The sequence below is a fragment of the Euprymna scolopes genome, chromosome 24 (assembly GCF_053919585.1).
Source record: "Euprymna scolopes isolate OS-2025 chromosome 24, ASM5391958v1, whole genome shotgun sequence".
Classification (NCBI taxonomy): Eukaryota; Metazoa; Mollusca; class Cephalopoda; order Sepiida; family Sepiolidae; genus Euprymna; species Euprymna scolopes.
Window position 1 is genome coordinate 40,351,238 of NC_136505.1, and position 20,479 is coordinate 40,371,716.

A 20,479-nucleotide genomic window follows, 5' to 3' on the forward strand; every position below is an offset into this window, starting at 1 on the left:
GCCTACATGAAATATGTCTTTCCATGTGGTAGGGATATCTCGAGAGAAGACCCAAATTTACCTTATATGTTCTCTCGGGTTGCACTTGCTTTCACCACCGCATTTATATTTGCCCTCTATCGCCCCCCACAACAGTGGGGTTACTATCTTTATAAGTATACCTAAGAAAATTGACCACATCCTGTCTGCTCATCCGTCGGCCAACATTCATATTTTCGGTGCTTTCAATGTCCATAATGTGGACTGGCTGGCCCACTCAAATAAGACAGATGATGTGGGAAGGTTCTGCCATGTTTTTGCCATTGCCTATGACCTCACTCAGATTGTTCACGAACCCACCCGTGTGCCCGATACTACCGGTCAGTATGCAAGCCTTCCAGACCTTTTTTTCTCAGCTTCCCCTTAGCTATGTTCATGTTCCGTCCTATATCCTCTGGGATCCCCCGACCACTCCGTTGTATCAGTTAAGATAAAAATGAAATGTAATAAGTCTTCAGACGTACCTCTCCACCGTACTGTATATCGGTACTCTATGACTGACTGGGATAGCTTCCGTACATTCATATCTGATCTACCTCTGCATTCTATGTGTAAAAAGGATATGTCCTCTATAGTATCAGACCTGACCGAATGGTTAATTATAGACATAGACCAATTCAAACCACCAAAAAAATTCCAACAAAACCTAACAGCCAGCCATGGTTCTCCCCAGAATGTGCTACTGCCATCGCGCACAGAAATCACTTTTTCCATAGCTACCAACGTAATAGATGTACCGAGACTAAAGCTGCTTTCAGGACTGCCAGAAACCACTGTAAAAGAGTAATAAAAATGCAAGAGAGCTATATGCTCAGTTCGTCAAATCCAAAGTAGCTGATCAGCGGCTTGGTTCCCACCAGTTTTGGCAAATAGCAAACAGGATACTGAACAGAAGCGTGCGTTCTATCCCAACCATTATCAACGGACCTGAGGTCATCTCGTCAGCATCAGACAAGGCCAAGCTATTTGCTAACAATTTTGCAGCTAATTCTACTCTATGCGACGAAGGCCATCAACTCCTCATATTTCCTTCTATAACAGACAACACGCTATGCTACATACAAATATCTGTGCGTGAAGTCGCCAAGCTAATCAAGAACCTTGATTCCAGTAAAGCAACTGGCCCTGAAGGCATTCCAATTATAGTGCTGAAAAAGCTCCAACACGAACTTGCCCCCATACTTACAAAATTATTTAAGCGTTGTCTTAAGGAGAAGTGCTTTCCAACACCCTGGAAAACCTCATCAGTATGCCCTGTATTTAAGAACCAATACAGACCAATAAGTCTCCTGTGTGTCATGAGTAAGCTGCTGGAATCCATATTAAATAGAGAAGTAGTCAACCATCTAAGCAGAAATAACCTTCTTAGTGACATGCAATATGGTTTCCGTTCTGCTAGATCTACAGCAGATGCGCTAACAGTTATATCTCATAGGATTAGTGAATCTCTCGACAAAGGCTTCCTTTCTAGGGCAATTGCTCTTGAAATATCAAAGGCCTTCGATAAGGTATGGCATAAGGGCCTACTTCACAGATATACAGCTACGGTATAACTGGAAATATTTTTTAAATTATTAAATCATTTCTCTATGATGGGCTCGTTAGAGTAGTGGTTGATGGGCAAAAATAAGAGACCCACAGTATTAATGCTGGAGTCCATCAGGGGTCCATCCTGGGCCCAACTTTCTTCCTGATCTACATCAATGATCTCCCAAAACGCATGCTTAAATCATTCGTTGACATCTATGCTGATGAAACGACCATCTATGGTAAAACATTAAAGGTCGTAAATGACAAAGTTCTCTCAGATTCTCTCTCCTCTGGTACAATGGGGGAAGAGGTGGCTGGTTACTTTTAATGCATCTAAAACCAAGCTCCTATCTTTACACCATAAACGCTCTGATCCCCATCTGGCATCAATTGAAATGGATGGCTCTCGTCTTGGGGAAGCTTCATGTTTTGACAACCTTCTGGGTTTGACCTTTACTCCTGATCTGAAATGGAACACGTACATCAGGTCTGTTGCCAAGATCGCTGGGAGGATGGTGGAATCCTTCTACCGCTCCAGAATTATCTCACCACTGATGCAATTCTTTATCTGTATAAAAGCTAAGTACGTCCAAAGATGGAGTACTGTTGCCGTATCTGGGCAGGAGCTGCTAAAAGCAGCCTATCCTGCCTTGACAAAATAGACTTTGTGGCTTGGTGGGGGATGCCCTTTTCGATTTCCTGCAGCCGCTTTCCCACAGAAGAGACTTTGCGAGCTCGTCTTTATTTTTTCGTTATTATTCATGGCAAGTGTTTGTCTGAGTTCCAATCTCTGTCCCCCCCCTCGCCAATCTTTCACGAAAAACACTTGTCTAGCTGAAACCACTCTCATTAATTTTCACCACTCTTTATCTGTGCCTAAATCTATACGTAGATTCCATGAGTAGAGCTTCTTTCTTAGAAGTGCATGACTATGGAACTCTGTTCCGATTGCCCGTTTCCCACCTGACTACAACTTGGATGTCTTCAAGTCCAACATAAACACATTCCTGACAAACCGCGACCTTAATTAAGACACGTTATCAAATCTCAAATACTAACGACTCATACGATACTACCCAATTGATTACTGTACACGCAATAACCCTTATCCCCGGGCCTTGATAAGTGGTGACCGCCATGTAAAAGAAAAAAAGATTACGTGAGTGCCATCAACTATAATCGAAACCGAAACCAAAACTTATGAAGAATTCTTGGTAAAATTATTTATAAAAAAATAGATTACTTAAGTGTCAGCCATAATTGAAACCGAAACTAAAACTTATGAAGAATTGTTGGTAAAATTGTTTCTAAAAAAAATACCCGACTTGGGTGCCATCAGCTATAATCGAAACTGAAACTAAAACTCATGAAGAATTTTTGGTAAAATTATTTAGGATAGGAAATGAAAGTCTATAACAATTAAACGACAGTCACGCGGATGTAAGCGTGGCACACTAAATAAATAACACACACGCTATCGTATTAATACATAGATTAATTCTTTGTTATATTTTTTATATGTAGATTTAATCCTCATGTTCGTGTTTTTAGATTATTTTAGGTAATTTCTCAGTGAAATTTTTACATATACAGTCATTTAGTTTTTTTTAATTGGTTATAATCGGTTAGCTATTACTTGAAATGTATTATTACTTTCTATTTCTCTTGCTAAATTCATCATTATTTTTCAAATCTTTCATCAATCATTGTTGTTATAATTACAACATATTTAATATATCTAATTCCTATTTATTTGTTTATTTACTTTTCTATTTTCTGATTTTTATTTCGATTTTTTTATTTACATAAAATTGTCCACTTTATATTTTATTCACTTTCCCTTTAGAAGAAAATTTTAAATATGTAAATACTTATCTATTTTTTTAGATTCAATATTTCAATTACGTTTAGTATTCGAAATTTTTTTATTATATTTTGTTAGTTTAGTATTTCTAAGTTTTTCCTTTATTACTGATTTGTTTTTTCTTCGTAAGTATGCACCCCATACATGTATTCATATATTCACCTACTCCTGCAACCACACACACACACACACACACACACGTGCGCACACACACACGTACGCGCGCACACACACACATACACACACATATATATATATATAAATAGATATAATTTTTTCCAATTTTTCCAATTTATTGAAATGTCGAGAGCATTCGTTAATTCCCAAAATACTTTACTTAATTTATCAACACACAATACAAGGAGTCATAAAATGCAACAAAGAACGATGTGAAGTTTGTAACATAATATTAGAGGGAAATACATACACATTCATAAACCCTACACAAACATTCAAGATAAAAAACCTACACTGAACCTCCAAAGATGTGATCCATATAATAAAATGTGCAACATGCGAGAAACCCTATATATGCGCCACTAAAACTCTCAGTAATAGAGTAGCCTTGCATCAATCCAACATTAAAATCGCAAAAAATAGAAAGCTGCATGTTTCACAAAACATACATATATGCATCGGAGGCAAATTTATGGTAATGCCCATTTTTCAAACCGACAACTACTTTTACTTACTAACACAAGAAAAGAATTTCATAACAAAATTTACTCCAGCATTAAACAAATCCCAATAACAACACATATAAATAAGCACAACACAAAACAAATAACAACACATATAAATAAGCAAAACACACTCATACGCACACATGCTTATACAAGAATGCACCCTCACGCACGAATCAAGACAAGCACGATGTGGCACACACGTGCGCTCACGCACGCATATCCTACGCACCCACGCACGCGTACCCAGCACGGGCACACACACTTACATCCAATATAACACAGATCCCCTAAACTAAGCAAATAACTAGAAACAAAATGCACAATTCTGCCCATATTCAAGGAAAAATCTCTCAAGACTAAGGCAATTTTAATCAATGTATATATATGTGCGCGCATGTATATCTGTGCGTGTGTATATATGTATATATATGCTCTTTCTCTCATTTAATTTTTTAAATATATTTATCCTCCATTTCCCATTTTATTTATCTATATATATGTATGTATGCATATATGTATATATATATGTATGCGTGTGTATATGTGTGTATGTATGTTTATATTAGGAACCAACTTTGTACCTAACTAGGCTCTCGTGATGAGGCGAGTATAGAAACGCACACAGACACACGCACTTGTGGAAAGAAGAAATCACAGATTCTAACCCATACACACACATACGCGCACACAACACACAGCCACCCACCCTTACACACACGCATGTACGCACTGACACACACATATCAAAAAGGAAAAATAATCATAAACATATTCACCAAATAGGCTTAAAAACTTCCACTTATCAAATAGACTTAACACTAACCTATTTCACTGGAAGACATCCAGTCTCACATACAGATATTTTTCGAAAGCACAATAGTACTAACCTAACTAAAATTGTTCCAAAAAGAAATCCCATAAACTTTTCACCCTCCCCCAAATTTCTAACTAAATAAATTAACTAAAAATTATCTGAAGAGAGCTAAATAAGGCTCGAAACGCGTTATGAAAATATTTAAAAATGATAAAAGTCTTAAAACCAATAATTGTTGCTCGCGACACCCTTTCTGATATATATATATATATATATATATATATATATATATATATATATATATATATATATATATATATATATATAATTAATTAATTAAAAACAAGACTTTCCAAAGGGCGAACTCTTTTTCGGGGTCAACAGCCAACTAGCACTGTGTGTGTTGGGGCGGAAAGGGCTTCCGTAAGTCGTGGTGAAGGCAACATTAGTAGGAGAGGCAAATCTCTGATTTAAAAAAAAACATAAAACGGAAGACCAGTACCCGCATTAAGCTGGACTACAGTTTAACTTGTTGCTGGCTATCTTGCTCTTGCTTTTTGCTGGATCTCAACATTTTGAACCGAGAGATAGACTTAGCTGTCGTACTAAGCTAAGACTCTGTAACATCATCTGTGTACAGATACTCCCTCAGGCATGTGTCTGTTAAAATGGTCCTGTGGCGATGGAAGTCATTTTTGGGCTCATGGACTTTAAGTGTCTGAGAGAGTGGCACTCGTCTGACAAGATGTTGCACTCATCATATATATATATATATATATATATATATATATATATATATATATATATATATATATATAATAGAAAAATTTTATTATTAAAAATTTATTCAATTTTTCTAAAACATAAAAACATGTAAAGACGGTATACAAAATTTTAAGTATCCGACAAGGAGTACAGATAAACTATATATATATATATATATATATATATATATATATATATATATATATATATATATATATATATATATATCCCAAACCTCTGGCCCTGATCGAGGGTAGACTTTAACTTATTGCTATGGTTTCAATTCAAATAATCTGAAATAACAGCAAGGGGAGAGCTGATTCCAAATATTTCTCGTATTTTGAAATAGATAACGATTATAGAATATCTACAGTATCAAATAATTGTTATATTCTGTTAAATTTACTTTATGTATAAAAACGAAAGAAAGGAGATAAGAAATATTTTGAATCAAGGCTTCCCTTGCTGTTATTCCAGATCATTTGAAACCATAGCAGTAAGTTTAAGTGTCCCCTATACCAAGGCCAGAAGTGTTGGGAAAGTATCAGATATTTTGTAATTCGTATTTTAAAGTAGGAAAACAAATTACCATGATTGACACATTTTATGGCTGGAAAAAGTGCCAAACAAAGGCTCTGGATGATGTATGATCTTTTTAATGTGCGGATGTAAGGGCAAATGTGACATAGCCCACGACACAATTCGTGGTCTATCTATCTATCTATCTATCTATCTATCTATCTATCTATCTATCTATATATATATCTATCTCTCTATCTATCTATATTTCTATCCATCTATCTTTCTTTCTTTCTATCTATCTATCTATCTATATTTCTATCTATCTTTCTATCTATCTATATATCTATCTATCTATCTTTCTATCTATCTATCTATCTTTCTATCTATCTTTCTATCTATCTTTCTATCTATCTATCTATCTATCTTTCTATCTATCTATCTTTCTATCTATCGACACACATACACACACACAGACACACACACACGCACATACACGCACATACACAAAAACACACACACACACACACACACACACACACACACACACACACACACACACACACACACACACACATATATATATATATATATATATATATATATATATATATATATATACATACTCGTAGCGAAATTGAATATTGAAATGCTCATATCTATGATTCTATGGAACAAAACTAGATTATAATTTGCAAGCTTTTTGAAGATTATAATACTATTCTCCGGTTTAAATGTTAGGAAAATTAATAAAAAAAATCCCTAATATTTTCAAACCAACAAATATGCCCAATTTTTTCTACATTTGTATATATAGTGTCTTGGCAGGCAGCTTCAATTTTGCTGATTCGTCTGTCTCCCCTGTGGCCTTGCAAGGCCACTATTATATATTTACATCGAAATGTATGTATTCGTGTTTATCTGATTCCAGCTTTACCAGTATTGTAAAAGTATAGATTAAAAGTGATTATCTATATATATTCAGTGTGACGGCACTACCACAATTCAAGAAATTATAATTTTTGTACGTAACTATAACTATAACTAGCTTCTTTTTCATCAAGTATCTATCTAGCTATGTTAATGCCTAGTAGTCACCCCCTTTCATCATTTTGTAATCTATCTTTTTTTTAAATATAGAATTGCCTCTACACCAAACTTTTCATATTCAACAAAACGTCATCAATGTATGATGCTTCTTGCAAAAACCATGCAAGTTAATGCATTCCTGTTTTTTTAGAAGATATTTTCTAAGAAATTATCGTCTTGCTTCTTGTTGCGAATGTATGGAATATTTATGCGTTCGTAATCCGTCGAAAGAGGCCGATTGTTTTCTCTTTGTTATTGTCATAGCGGATAAAAGCTTAACAAATGAAGCTGCAATAATTAGTAATCCTCTTGAATCTGATTAATATAGAGAACACAAGGCGTACATAAAAAAGCTACCTGGGTGAGCGACAGTCTGCCGACATTACAACGTGTATTATTATTATGATACTTGACTCGGTCATGAAGATGGCTGGAAGCATTAGATGATAAGTAAAAGTATCATGACCTCATCTAGAGTTTACAATAAAATCAAAGAAGCCATTTTCTACGGAAGTCTGTATCCAATCAAAAAGCATTACAGCTCAGCAAAGACGGGACTTAAAAGATACATATATTCTCTCTCTCTCTATTTCTCTCTCTTTCTCTCTCTCTTCCCTCTCTCTCTCTCTCTCTCTCTCTCTATATATATATATATATATATATATACATATATATATACTAGTAATTAAGCCCAGCTTTGATCGTGCCCTATGTACTGTCATAACTTTGTGTGTGTATATATATATATATATATATATATATATATACACACACACACACACACACACACACACATATATATGTGTATATATACACACACACACACACACACACATATATATGTATATATATATATATATATATATATATATAAGCATGGGTGGCCGGCGTTGCCCGGGGGTTTGGAGGTGTGTGTTGAGCAAAAAAAAAAAAGAGTGATAGTAGGAAGGCAGGCTCGAACCCGTACTGCGAAGCAAGAAAAGAACGGGGGGAAAACGTGACGTCTTTGCTGTTACGACCACCCACAAACAGGAAGTGACGTTGGTTTAAATTAAGGCTAGACAATCAAAAAACGGGGATAACTTTCAAAAATATCGGTGAAAAAAGCAACCCCTCCCTGTAGAAAAGTGCCCAGATGAGGGTGAAGATATTAATGTTTTTAGCCAATTTTTTAGTATTTGTCTTCTGAAGGGTCGAGCTTCAAAACGATTCTGACCTTGTGAAAATCCGTATCCTCTGTACATAGTTTGAGGCAGACATGCATACATACATACACATATACATACATATATACATTTATATATTGGTAACTAAAAATTTAAAACCCAAACCGATTATAAAGCTTGCCCTATCTCTGAATACCCTTTATGTAAAATTTCAAATGTTTAGACCAGAAATTGTCTGAGTAATTTGGTAGCAACAGCATCGCCAATTTTTTAAAAACTTTGACCCCTATCAGGACTTCTTTAATATTTATTTCTTTGGGCTCAAATCAAGTTATTAAGTGAACTCTATGTCAAAGGAGCCTATATCTAAAATTTCAAGTGTTTATACCAAAAATTGTCGGAGGAATTTGGTAGAGTTCTCATAGGTCAAATCGTTAAACTTTGACCCCCCTTAACAGCCAAATTTCTGGCCGAAAACCGATCACATCGATTTTCCCAAATCTCAGTACCCTGTATATCAAATTTCGAGTTTGTAGACTAAAAATTGACAGAGTTATTGCGTAGGGAAATGTACAAAGACACACAGACAGACACTTTCACTTTTATAGATTCAACAAATGATATATATGTATACATAAATATATATGGAAACAATTTTGTGTTTTCTGTAACCTTTTTAAGGAAATATTATGTTTAAAAGAATATACAAATTAGCTAGATCTTTTGCTAGTGGCAGCAATTCCACAACTAATATATAAAAAACTTGTATTTTCTTTTTAAATGAATAGAAAAGAGGGGTTTAATATGGATATCGATACACACAAAAAAAACACGAATTTATAGAAGTATAGAAGATAGATAGATAGATAGATAGATAGATTAAACAAATATATATACGCATACATAAATATATATGGAAACAATATTGTGTGTCCTGTAAACTTTTTACGCAAATATTATGCAAGTATAAATCATATAGAATATCTGTATGAATATAATTACACGTAATAGTTGACTAAAGATGATCATCACATAAGAAAACCGAAAAAACTAATAGGGAATTTATTAAAATTAATGTTTAAAAGAATATGCAAATTAGCTAGATCTTTTGCAGATGAATTCAATTCCATGACCCATATATAAGAAAATTGTATTTTCCTTTTAAATAAATAGAAAAGAGGGGGTTTAATATGAATATCAATACAAAATACAAACAAAAGAAAAACGAATTTATAGGAGTATAAATATATATATATATATATATATATATATATATATATATATATATATATATTAACAAGTTTGACTCATGTCCAGGTAACCTACATGTAAAATTTAAAGTGTGTATACCCAAAATTTGCAGAAGAGTTTGGTAAAGTCTGAAAAAGTCAACTCTTTCAACTTTGACCTCTTGGAAAAAAAATTTTCGCCCCAAAACTGATTATAAAGCTTGCTGCTTGTCTGAATACCCTTTATGTAAAATTTCAAATTTTTAGACCCAAAATTTGCTGTATAGTTCGTCCAAAAACCGATTAAAAACCTTGCCATGTCTAAATATACTTTATGTAAAATTTCAAATGTTCAGACCAAAGATTGGCTGAGTAATTTGGTAGAGAACGTCAGGTCAATTTTCTTACTTTGACCCCAATTTTGACCCCTTAACTTTTATTGTTCTAGGCTCAAATCAAATTAAAAAGTTTTATCCATGTCCTGTGTTTGTTTATAATATCACGGTAGCTGATATTTGGGTTTGACGATCTTAAAAATAGTCTTTCTTCTCTTACCGATAAGAAAGAAAGAGTTTTTAAAGTACAATGTTTTACGTTACAACGGCCAAGGTCACACCGGTGTAACGTAAAAATTTCCCATGTAAAAATTATTTTTTTATCTATGAGAGAAGAAAGCTTTTTTTTTAATCTGTAACCGAAGAAAATTTTTGAGATTAGATTGTTTTCGATTTTCGATAATTATCGGATGAATTTCTGTACAAAAAAATGTCTAAGAACACTGCCAGAAATGTAAATTACTTTTGTGTGAAATGTGAAAAGGTAGGTTCAGCCATTCGGAACCTATGAGGCAAGAACTCACATATACAAAGTGATTTTATATGATGGTAGAGATAATAAAAACATGGAAAACATATTAAGATAAAAATGATAGACGTAAAAACGAGGAATGGTTAAGATAGATAAATTTACATGTAAAAATAAAATTACATTTACATTTCACAGTGAGTTCATAAAAATCTTGGATACGAAGGAAACGCAATAATAAGTTTGTCAAATTAAAACGAAAATTATATCTATCAAATCCGCTGCCAAAGCCGCTAGACAAATGGTGAGATCATTCGACCGCTCCAGTAGATATCTCACTGTTGATGGAATTCTTTACATTTATAAGAGCCGATTATGTACAAGGGTAAAGTACTGTTGCCACATCTGGACAGAAGCTGCTAGAAAGACCTTATCATGTCTTGGCAGAGTTCAAAGTAGACTTTGTAGCCTAGTGAGGGACGCCCTTTTCTTTTCTCTGCAATCTCTTTCCCACAGAAGAGACGTTGCGAACCTGTCTCTACTCTATCGTAATTTTCATGGCAAGTTATCGTCAGAGCTCCAATATATGGTATCCCTTCCGAAACTTTGACGGAAACTACTCATATAGCTGAAAGCACTATCAATAATTGCTCCTCCTCTTTATCTGCGCATAAACCTCAACGTAGATTACATGAACAGAGCTTTTTTTCTTAGAACTGCACGCCTATGAAACTCTCTTTTGTTTCTCTGCATTCTAGTCCTTTTAAGTAATTCAATTTATCAAATTTTCACTAATAACGATTACTACGATATTGCCCCGTGGACACTCATTAACCCTTATCCTTCAGTGGCATCCAGGCGTTTATAAGTGGTGATTCCTTTGTAAAAAGTAATAATAAAAATATTTATAAGTAGATGAAAAATCTCCGCTAAATAAAACCTCTTGAAACCAATTAAATGCTACTTTTTATAAACGATTTTAGAATAAAAATCGGCAATTGTAACGAATCGGGGAAAATATTAAAATCACCTTATCACTAATTTTTCTCTAGGTGTAAGTTTCTTTAAGATAAGATGTGGTGTATCCAGTAATGTCATCAAATAAAAACCGCTGTGTGTATAAGCTATTACACACACGTTTCGTCGGAAATTTAGTTTCTATTCTTCTGCTAAAAAATTCGGACGTCGATATCAATTAAGAAAAAAACATTTTTTTAAAAAGAGAAGAAGAGTCCAAGAAATAATTTGAGTTACCTGCGTACGAAAGTGAGAGAGAGAGAGAGAGAGAGATAGAGAGAGATAGAGAGAGAGAGATAGAGATAGAGAGATAGAGAGAGATGGAGAAAGGGAATGAGAGAGAGAGAGAGAGAGATAGAGAGAGATAGAGAGAGAGAGATAGAGATAGAGAGATAGAGAGAGATGGAGAAAGGGAATGAGAGAGAGAGAGAGAGAGAGAGAGAGAGAGAGAGAGAGAGAGAGAGAAATTGTTAGCTCATCTTGATGCACCTAGCGCGCCCAAACCCCCTTTTTTTTAGACACACCCTCTCCGCTTGAAGTTCCAGAAGCAAAATGACAGAAAATATCTACTCGGAAGTCACGTTGTTTTATAAACTTCCATGTTGGGTCACCTATGACCCTTAAGTGTCACTCTCACCTTTTTATTCAAACAAAACCCCCATCAAATGACCGCTTTTTGTCTGATATTAATTAAATATATTAAAGTAATATTACATATTTAAATCCATTTTTAGAAAATTAATCGGGTTTTATTTCTTGATAGTTGTGCTGTATTCTTTCTTTATATCCATTCATGCTCCACCCTAAATTTATGGAGAACATATCGGTTATCGCTTATTGATATCACCGTTTAAGTTCGATTTTATTGAATTGTTTGGGATTGACTGAAGTAACTTGCTCCAGACATAATGAGTAGACAAAAACCACGAGTCAGAAAACTGCTGTGTTAATTGGGAAAGTGTTTATGTCACCAATCGACTAAGATTTAGGCTCGGTTCCAATTAATTACTATTTTAGCTTAATTGGTTCTTGATAAGTCTTGCATTAGATGGAGACAACACTAATCACAAGAAAGTGATTCCCCTTGTGGTGAACTGATGAAGGGAGATGATCATCAAATAGTCTTATCATAGATTCTGATTGCTCGCGTAACATCACGTGTTATAACAGATGGGATTTTAGAAGACGCCAACAGTTAAATTAGGGTAGTTAGGGAGTAGCAATGTGTACTTCCTTTCCACTGTAGGAAAATGTGACACAAGGTTGGAAAGTGAGAAGAGTTAAGCCAGGAACCCTAAAGGAGACGCACTTTGTCTTAAAACATCCTGTAGTATTATTGGGTGCAATATTTGTATTGGGGGTGGGAAGGTAATTGAATTTGTACTTGATATAATAGTAGTATCAGTGTGAGTAGTATAATTAGTAGCATTGCGGTCAGCTTATTATCTATATATTAATACGATAGTGTGTGTTATTTTGTGTGTCATGCGTACATCTTTTTTCTTCCGAGCGACTGTAGTTTAATTGTCATGACCTTCCATTTCTTGTAATAAATAATTTTACCAATAATTCATCATAAGTTTCGATTATAACTGATTGCTCTCAAGCCTTCTACTTTTTTATAAATAATTTTATTTAGAATTCTTCATAAGTTTCGGTTTCGGTTTCGATTATAACAAAAGGAACTCGTTATATATATATATATATATATATATATATATATATATATATATATATATATATTTCCTTCACAAGTTTTAGATTTTGGATTCGATTCAAGCCGATGCACCCAAGTCATATGGATATATTTTTTTTATTTCTGAAATCACAACTTTATAATATATAAGAATCAACAGAAAATTGACTCTATAAAAATATACGAAATCTGTATAAATCAAAATATCATATTTAAGCATATTTTACGACAGGGCTACGCTGAGCGTCCCTGCTCGCTTAGATAAATACTTTTGCAGTTTTAACAAAAGAGCGGAGTTACTATCTTTAAAAGCATATCTGAGAAAATTGACCAAATTCTATCAGCATATCCTTCAGCTAACATTCACGTATGTGGAGACTTCAATGTTCACAATATGGAATGGTTGACCCACTCAAACAAGACCGATGATGAGGGGAGATTCTGTCATGATTTCTCCATTGCTTATGACCTCACTCAGATTGTTCACGAACCCACCCGTGTGCCCGACAATGACGGCCAGTATGCAAGTCTCCTAGACCTTTTTCTCATAACTTGCCCCGAACTATGTTCAGTTTCCGTTCTGTCTCCTCTTGGATCTTCCGACCACTCAGTTGTATCAATTAAGATAAAAATGAAATGTAATAAGTCCTCAGACGTACCTCTCCATCGTACAGTATATCGATACACTATGACTGACTGGGATAGTTTCCGTACATTTATATCGGATCTTCCTCTGCGTTCCATGTTTAAAAAGGATGTGTCGTCTATAGTATCAGAACTGACAGAATGGTTAATTGTAGGTATAGACAATTTCATCCCTCGAAAAAATTCCAGCAAAAACCTAACAGCCAGCCATGGTTTTCTCCAGAATGTGCTGCTGCTATTGCGCACAGAAATCACTTTTTCCACTGCTTCCAACGTAATAGATGTATGGAAACTAAAGCCGCTTTCAGGACTGTCAGCAACCATTGTAAGAAAGTAATAAAGAACGCAAGAGAGTTGTATGCTTAGTCCGTCAAGTCCAAAGTAGCTGAGCTTGGTTCTCAGCAGTTTTGGCAAATTGCAAACAGAATCCTGAACAGAAGCGTGTGCTCAATCCCAACTATCATCAGATAAAGCCAAACTCTTTGCCAAGAACTTTGCAGCCAATTCTACCCTTTGCGACCAAGGCCGCCAACCCCCAATATTTCCTCCTGTATCAGAAAACACACTATGTTATATACAAATATCTGTATGTGATGTTGCCAAGCTAATCAAAAACCTTGATTCCAGTAAAGCAACCGGCCCTGACGGTATTCCAATTATAGTACTCAAAAAACTTCAACCAGAATTAGCACCCATACTTACAAAACTGTTTAAACGTTGTCTTAAGGAAAATTGCTTCCCATCACCCTCGAAAATCTCATCAGTATGCCCTGTATTTAAGAATTCAGGTGATCGTTCATCCCCCTCTCAGTACAGGCCAATAAGTCTCCTGTGCGTCATGAGTAAGTTGCTGGAATCTGTGTTAAATAGAGAAGTAATCAACCATCTCAGCAAAAATAACCTTCTTAGTGACACACAATATGGTTTCCGTTCTGCTAGATCTACAGCAAATGTGCTTACAGTTATATCTCATAGGATTAGCGAATCTCTCGACAGAGGCAACCTTTCTAGGACAATTGCTCTTGACATATCAAAGGCCTTTGATAGAGTATGGCATAAAGGTTTACTTCACAAGATCTCCAGCTATGGTATTGCTGGAAATGTCTTCTCAATTATTAAATCATTTCTCTCTGATAGGTTCATAAGAGTAGTAGTTGATGAGCAAAAATCAGAAGCTCACAGTATAAATGCTGGATTCCCTCAGGGGTCCATCCTGGGCCCAACTCTTTTCCTGATCTACATTAATGATCTTCCAAATCAGATCCTTACATCATTCGTAGACATTTTTGCTGACGACACTACCATCCATGGTAGCACATCTAAGACAGTAAACGACCAAGTTCTCTCCGATTCTCTCTCCTCTGATCTTGATCACGTTGTACAATGGGGAAAGTAGTGACTGGTTACTTTTAATGCATCTAAAACCAAGCTTCTATCTTTACATCATCAACGTTCTGACCCCCATCTGGCATCAATTAAAATGAATGGCTTTTGTCTTGGGGAGGCCTCATGTTTTGACAGGCTTCTGGGCTTGACCTTTACTCCTGATCTTTAATGGAATACGTACATCAAATCTGTTGCCAAGGCCGCTGGAAAAATGGTCGGATCCTTCTATCGATCGAGTAGATATCTCACGGCTGATGCAATTCTCTATCTATATGAGAGCCAGATACGTCCAAGGATGGAGTACTGTTGCCACATATGGGCAGCAGCTGCTAGAAAAGACTTGTCCTGCCTTGAAAATTCAAAATAGACTTCGAGGCCTGGTGGGAGATGTCCTTTTCTCTTCCTTGCAACCTATATCTCACAGAAGAGATGTTGCGAGTTTGTCTCTGCTTTATCGTTATTTTCATGGAAAGTGTTCGACTGAGCTTCAATCTATGGTCCCCCCTCGCCAAACTTTCACAAGAAACACTAGACTAGCTGAAAATATTATCAATAATTTTCTCCACTCTTTATCTGTGCCTAAACCTAAACATAGATTCCATGATCAAAGCTTCTTTCTTAGAACTGCACGCCTGTGGAATTGTCTTCCGTTTTCCTGCTTTCCAGCTGTCTATAATATGGTTGTCTTCAAGTCCAACGTGAACAAGTTTCTGATAAGCCGTTCCACTTAAGTTAACAAATTTACCGAACTTCCATTACTATTGATTACTATATTGTCCTTTTTACTACTCTACACTCTTTACCCTTATCCTTGAGTGGCCTATCGGCCTTGATAAGTGGTGACGCCTATGTAAAAAAAAATGGTACAATAATAACATAGCGTCTCCATTTACACTGAACATCCACAGAATGCCAACATCAATATATTACATATGAAAAAATATGCTGTGGAATTTCCACAGGTCCCGCTAGTTAGTAATAATACTGGTCTTCAGGATAACTCTTACTAGTACTCAAAAATGTGGCAATGTATTACAAAGATACCGAAAACATGCAATCGGTCGTCTAATGTATGCGAACCCATTAAGTGGATGTGAGATCATAAACCGAAGTCTTTCTTTACAATTGTTTAGGCATGTAGTGGTCATCAGAAATTTCTCTCAAACGGGTTGATACGTTGTTCTGCTGGCATCAGCCAAGAAAGTTATAAGCGTGTCAAAAGAGAAAAGGAATAACACACACAAGTTTTGTTTTCTGTATAAATGATTGTATTGAAAATTATGTCAGCCGTGCGGCGACAATTTATCAAAACAAGGTTGATATTAAAAAGAAAGAAGAAATATTAACAGGAAAACACTATATTATGAACTCGTCAACTTGTATGCTTCAAAGGTTTTTTTTTTACATGGAGTTCACCACTTATCAAGGCCCAATGACCACTCGGGGATAAGGGTTATTGTGTGTACAGTAATCAATGGGATAGTGTAGCAATAGTATTGGAGAATTGATAAGGTGTCATTACTTAGGGGGGCGGTTCATCAGGAATTTGTTTGTGTTGGACTTGAAGACATCCAGGTTGAAGTCGGGAGGGAAGCAGACAAGCGGAACAGAGTTCCACAGGACTGCAGTTCTAAGAAAGACGGCGTTACTTTTATTTTTATTCTTTCCTTTTCTTTGCTTTCTCTTTCGATATTCAGATTAGTTTTTTTTATCGTTTCGAACGTTTCGAGCGGTTTTCCTCAAGGAAGTTTCGAGCTCGGTTTCTCCTTGGAAGGACTGTTATTTTGGAGGTTTTTAAGGGTTCATATCGAGATAGGTTTTGGATACGGTATTGAGTGTGCCATTTGGGTTAAACCGAACTCACTCCTCTGTCTCTCTCTCCTCTTCTTTTTTCGTCTTTTTCTTTCTACTGTCTTCTCTTCTATACAAATTTTTCGCTTCTCAAACACGCTCTGCGATGTTTTACTTTATATTCAACTAGCAAGGTTGCCCGGCGTTGCCCGGCGTTGCCCGGCGTTGCCCGGGTATTTGGAGACGTATGTTGAGCAAAAAAAAAAAGTGGCCAATTTTTTAAATCTTGACTTCTAAAAACCCCTTAAAATTTATTATTTTGGGATCAAATTGAGTTATTAAGTTAGAGCCATGTCCAATTAACCTATAACTAAAATTTCAAGTGTTTAGATCCAAAATTGTCGGAGGAGTTTGGTAGAGTTCTCAAAGGTCAAATCCTTGAACTTTGACCCCTTAATCGAAAGATTTCTGGCCGATCACATCGATTTTCCCAAATCTCAGTACTCTGTATATCAAATTTCGAGTCTGTAGACTTAAAATTGACAGAGTTATTGCGTAGGGAAATGTACACACACAGACACACAGATACACAGATAGACAGACATACACTTTCACTTTTATAGATATATAGATTTTCACCCCAAACAAAGCACAGTGCTACTTTGAAGTAGGGGACTACTATCGGGGACATAAGTTGCAGGGGCATTATGAAGGGAGATGAGTAGCAAGATGTTTGTTCATATTACACTTGAACTTCTGTACAGTTGAGAAAGCAGAATTCCGGAAGGGAATTCAAAAGTCTTGCAGTTCTGGGGAAGAAACTATTAGAGTAGAAGGTTTTCTTACACCTAGGGACATCCACTGTGAAGGGGTTGGATTTTGCCGCTTGTCAGAATTTTCGAGAGGATTCACGTCGAGGGGGTACTAGTGTTTGTAATTCGTCAGAGCATTCATCATTAAAGTACTTATAGAACAGGCAGAGGAATGCAACATTTCGTCGATGGGACAGAGGCTGAAGCTTAGATGACAGTTCAGTACCTATCAGGTTGGCGACTCTCTTTTGAACTCTGTCAAGGAGTGTGAGACAGTAACATATGCACCAGGCCAAATGTGACAACAGTACTCCATACATGGGCGAATGATGGCCTTATAGAGGTACAGGATACTTTCAGGCGTAATAGCTTTCTAGCACGGTAGAGAGAGCTCACCTTCTTCGCAGCAGCCTTAGCAATGCTCTCAATGTATCTATTCCAGTTCATGTTCCCTGTAAACGTTAGGCCGAGGAGTTTAAAAGAAGTACTTTCGGGTAATGTGTTTTGACCATTTCTACTGAAGGTTTTTTTTTGTAATTATTGAAGGAAACAAGCTTAGTCTTGGAAGCATTGAATGTGACTATCCATTTTTGTCCCCATTCCACTACAGATTGGAGTTCATCCTCTAGTGTTTCTGCCATTTCCTTACATATGTTTATTTATGTAAAGATACTAATCCCAACGGACCAATCAACGTATTACACGGTGTCTAAATTCTTCAAAAACAGATTTTCTTTGATATAATTTTTCACTTTGATAATAATTTTTAAATAATTATTCTTTTATTAACAAAATATCCGTTTCGTAAAACTCCACTTTCTCTCCTGCTCGAATTATCAATTCTTTCTTTTTCTTTTTTTTTTTTTTTAACTTAACGGCTCTTTTAAAGTTGAAAGCAATATTTTTCTTTTATTTTAGTTCAACCAAATTCCAGTGAACAACTGGATTATCAACAATTATTCCTTTGGTTAGCATGTTTTTATAGCAAGTAAAAACAATTACGCATTTGGGTTCTATATTGTTGTTCACTAGCGCACACATATTGATCTCTGTATGCACTAGCACACGTAATTGCCAGTGCAACTAGGGCCTAGTCATTTTATAGGAAACATCTTGACCTGGGGTTGAATCTTTCGGTACTAGCTATGCCAAGGTTCCGCTTAAGTGAAAACGTCACACAGTAACGATAATAATTAGTTGTGATAGTATTAATAATACGACACGCATCAATGGTGGTTATTAGTAATAGCCGTATTATTATTATTATTATTATTATTATTATTATTATTATTATTATTATTATCTATATATTAATACGATAGCGCCTGTGTTCTTTTATGTGTCACGCTTTCCGACAAATTTCATTGGTTAAGATTTAAGAACACACATGCTATCGTTTTAATATATAGATTATACTAAAATTGAGTTAATGGATTTGGTAAGTGTTTAATGAGATCCCAGGCATATTGTCCTCCTTCTTTTCGAGTAGGGGGATGATAGTCTGCCGTATTTACTTCCGGCGACGACGTCATTATCTTCTGTTAAAAAAAAAATGCAGCTAATATATTTATGATGTACTACATTGACATAAGAAGTAATTAATACATAATACTTAGTTCGCTGCACCTTATCATTACAAGGGTTAATAAAAAAGTAGTAGGCCGAGTCATTTCCGAGAAAAGGACATACAGACAGATAAACTAAGAGATATAATAAAGATTTTTTGTCTCAACGTCTATAACCAAAACTATGTCACAGTTCAATATTATATTACTTCATATTTGCACATTGAAAATTTTTGAATAACATGTTGAAGGATAGTGATATTTCACTGCTAAAATATATTCAACTAAAAACCTGCTAATATATAGTCAGCTAAAAACCTGCTAAAATATATTCAACTAAAAACCTGCAAAAATATATTCAACTAAACACCTGCTAATATATAGTCAGCTAAAAACCTGCTAAAATATATTCAACTAAAAACCTGCTAAAATATATTCAACTATAAACCTGATAAAATATAGTCAGCTAAAAACCTGCTAAAATATATCCAACTAAAAACCTGCTAAAATATATCCAACTAAAAACCTGCTAAAATATATTCAACTAAAAACCTGCTAAAATATATTCAACTAAAAACCTGCTAAAATATATTCAACTATAAACCTGCTAAAATATAGTCAACTAAAAACCTGATAAAATACAGTCAACTAAAAACCTGCTAAAATATATTCAACTATAAACCTGCTAAAATACAGTCAACTAAAAACCTACTAAAATATAGTCAACTAAAGACCTGCTAAAATAAAGTGAACTAAAGACCTGCTAAAATATAGTAAACTAAAAACCTGCTAAAATATAGTCAGCTAAAAACAACAGTACTTAAGTATTACCTGTTTATGTACAGTCGAGTTCACACAACAGAACGATTACACCCTGAGCGAAAATCTCTAGTTCCCCTCGCCAATCTTTCACGAAAAACACCCGTCTAGCTGAATCCACTATCAAAAATTTTTCCCACTCTTTATCTGTGCCTAAATCAAAACGTAGATTCCATGAACAAAGCTTCTTTCTTAGAACTGCACGCCTGTGGAACTCTGTTCCGTCTGCCTTCTTCCCACCTG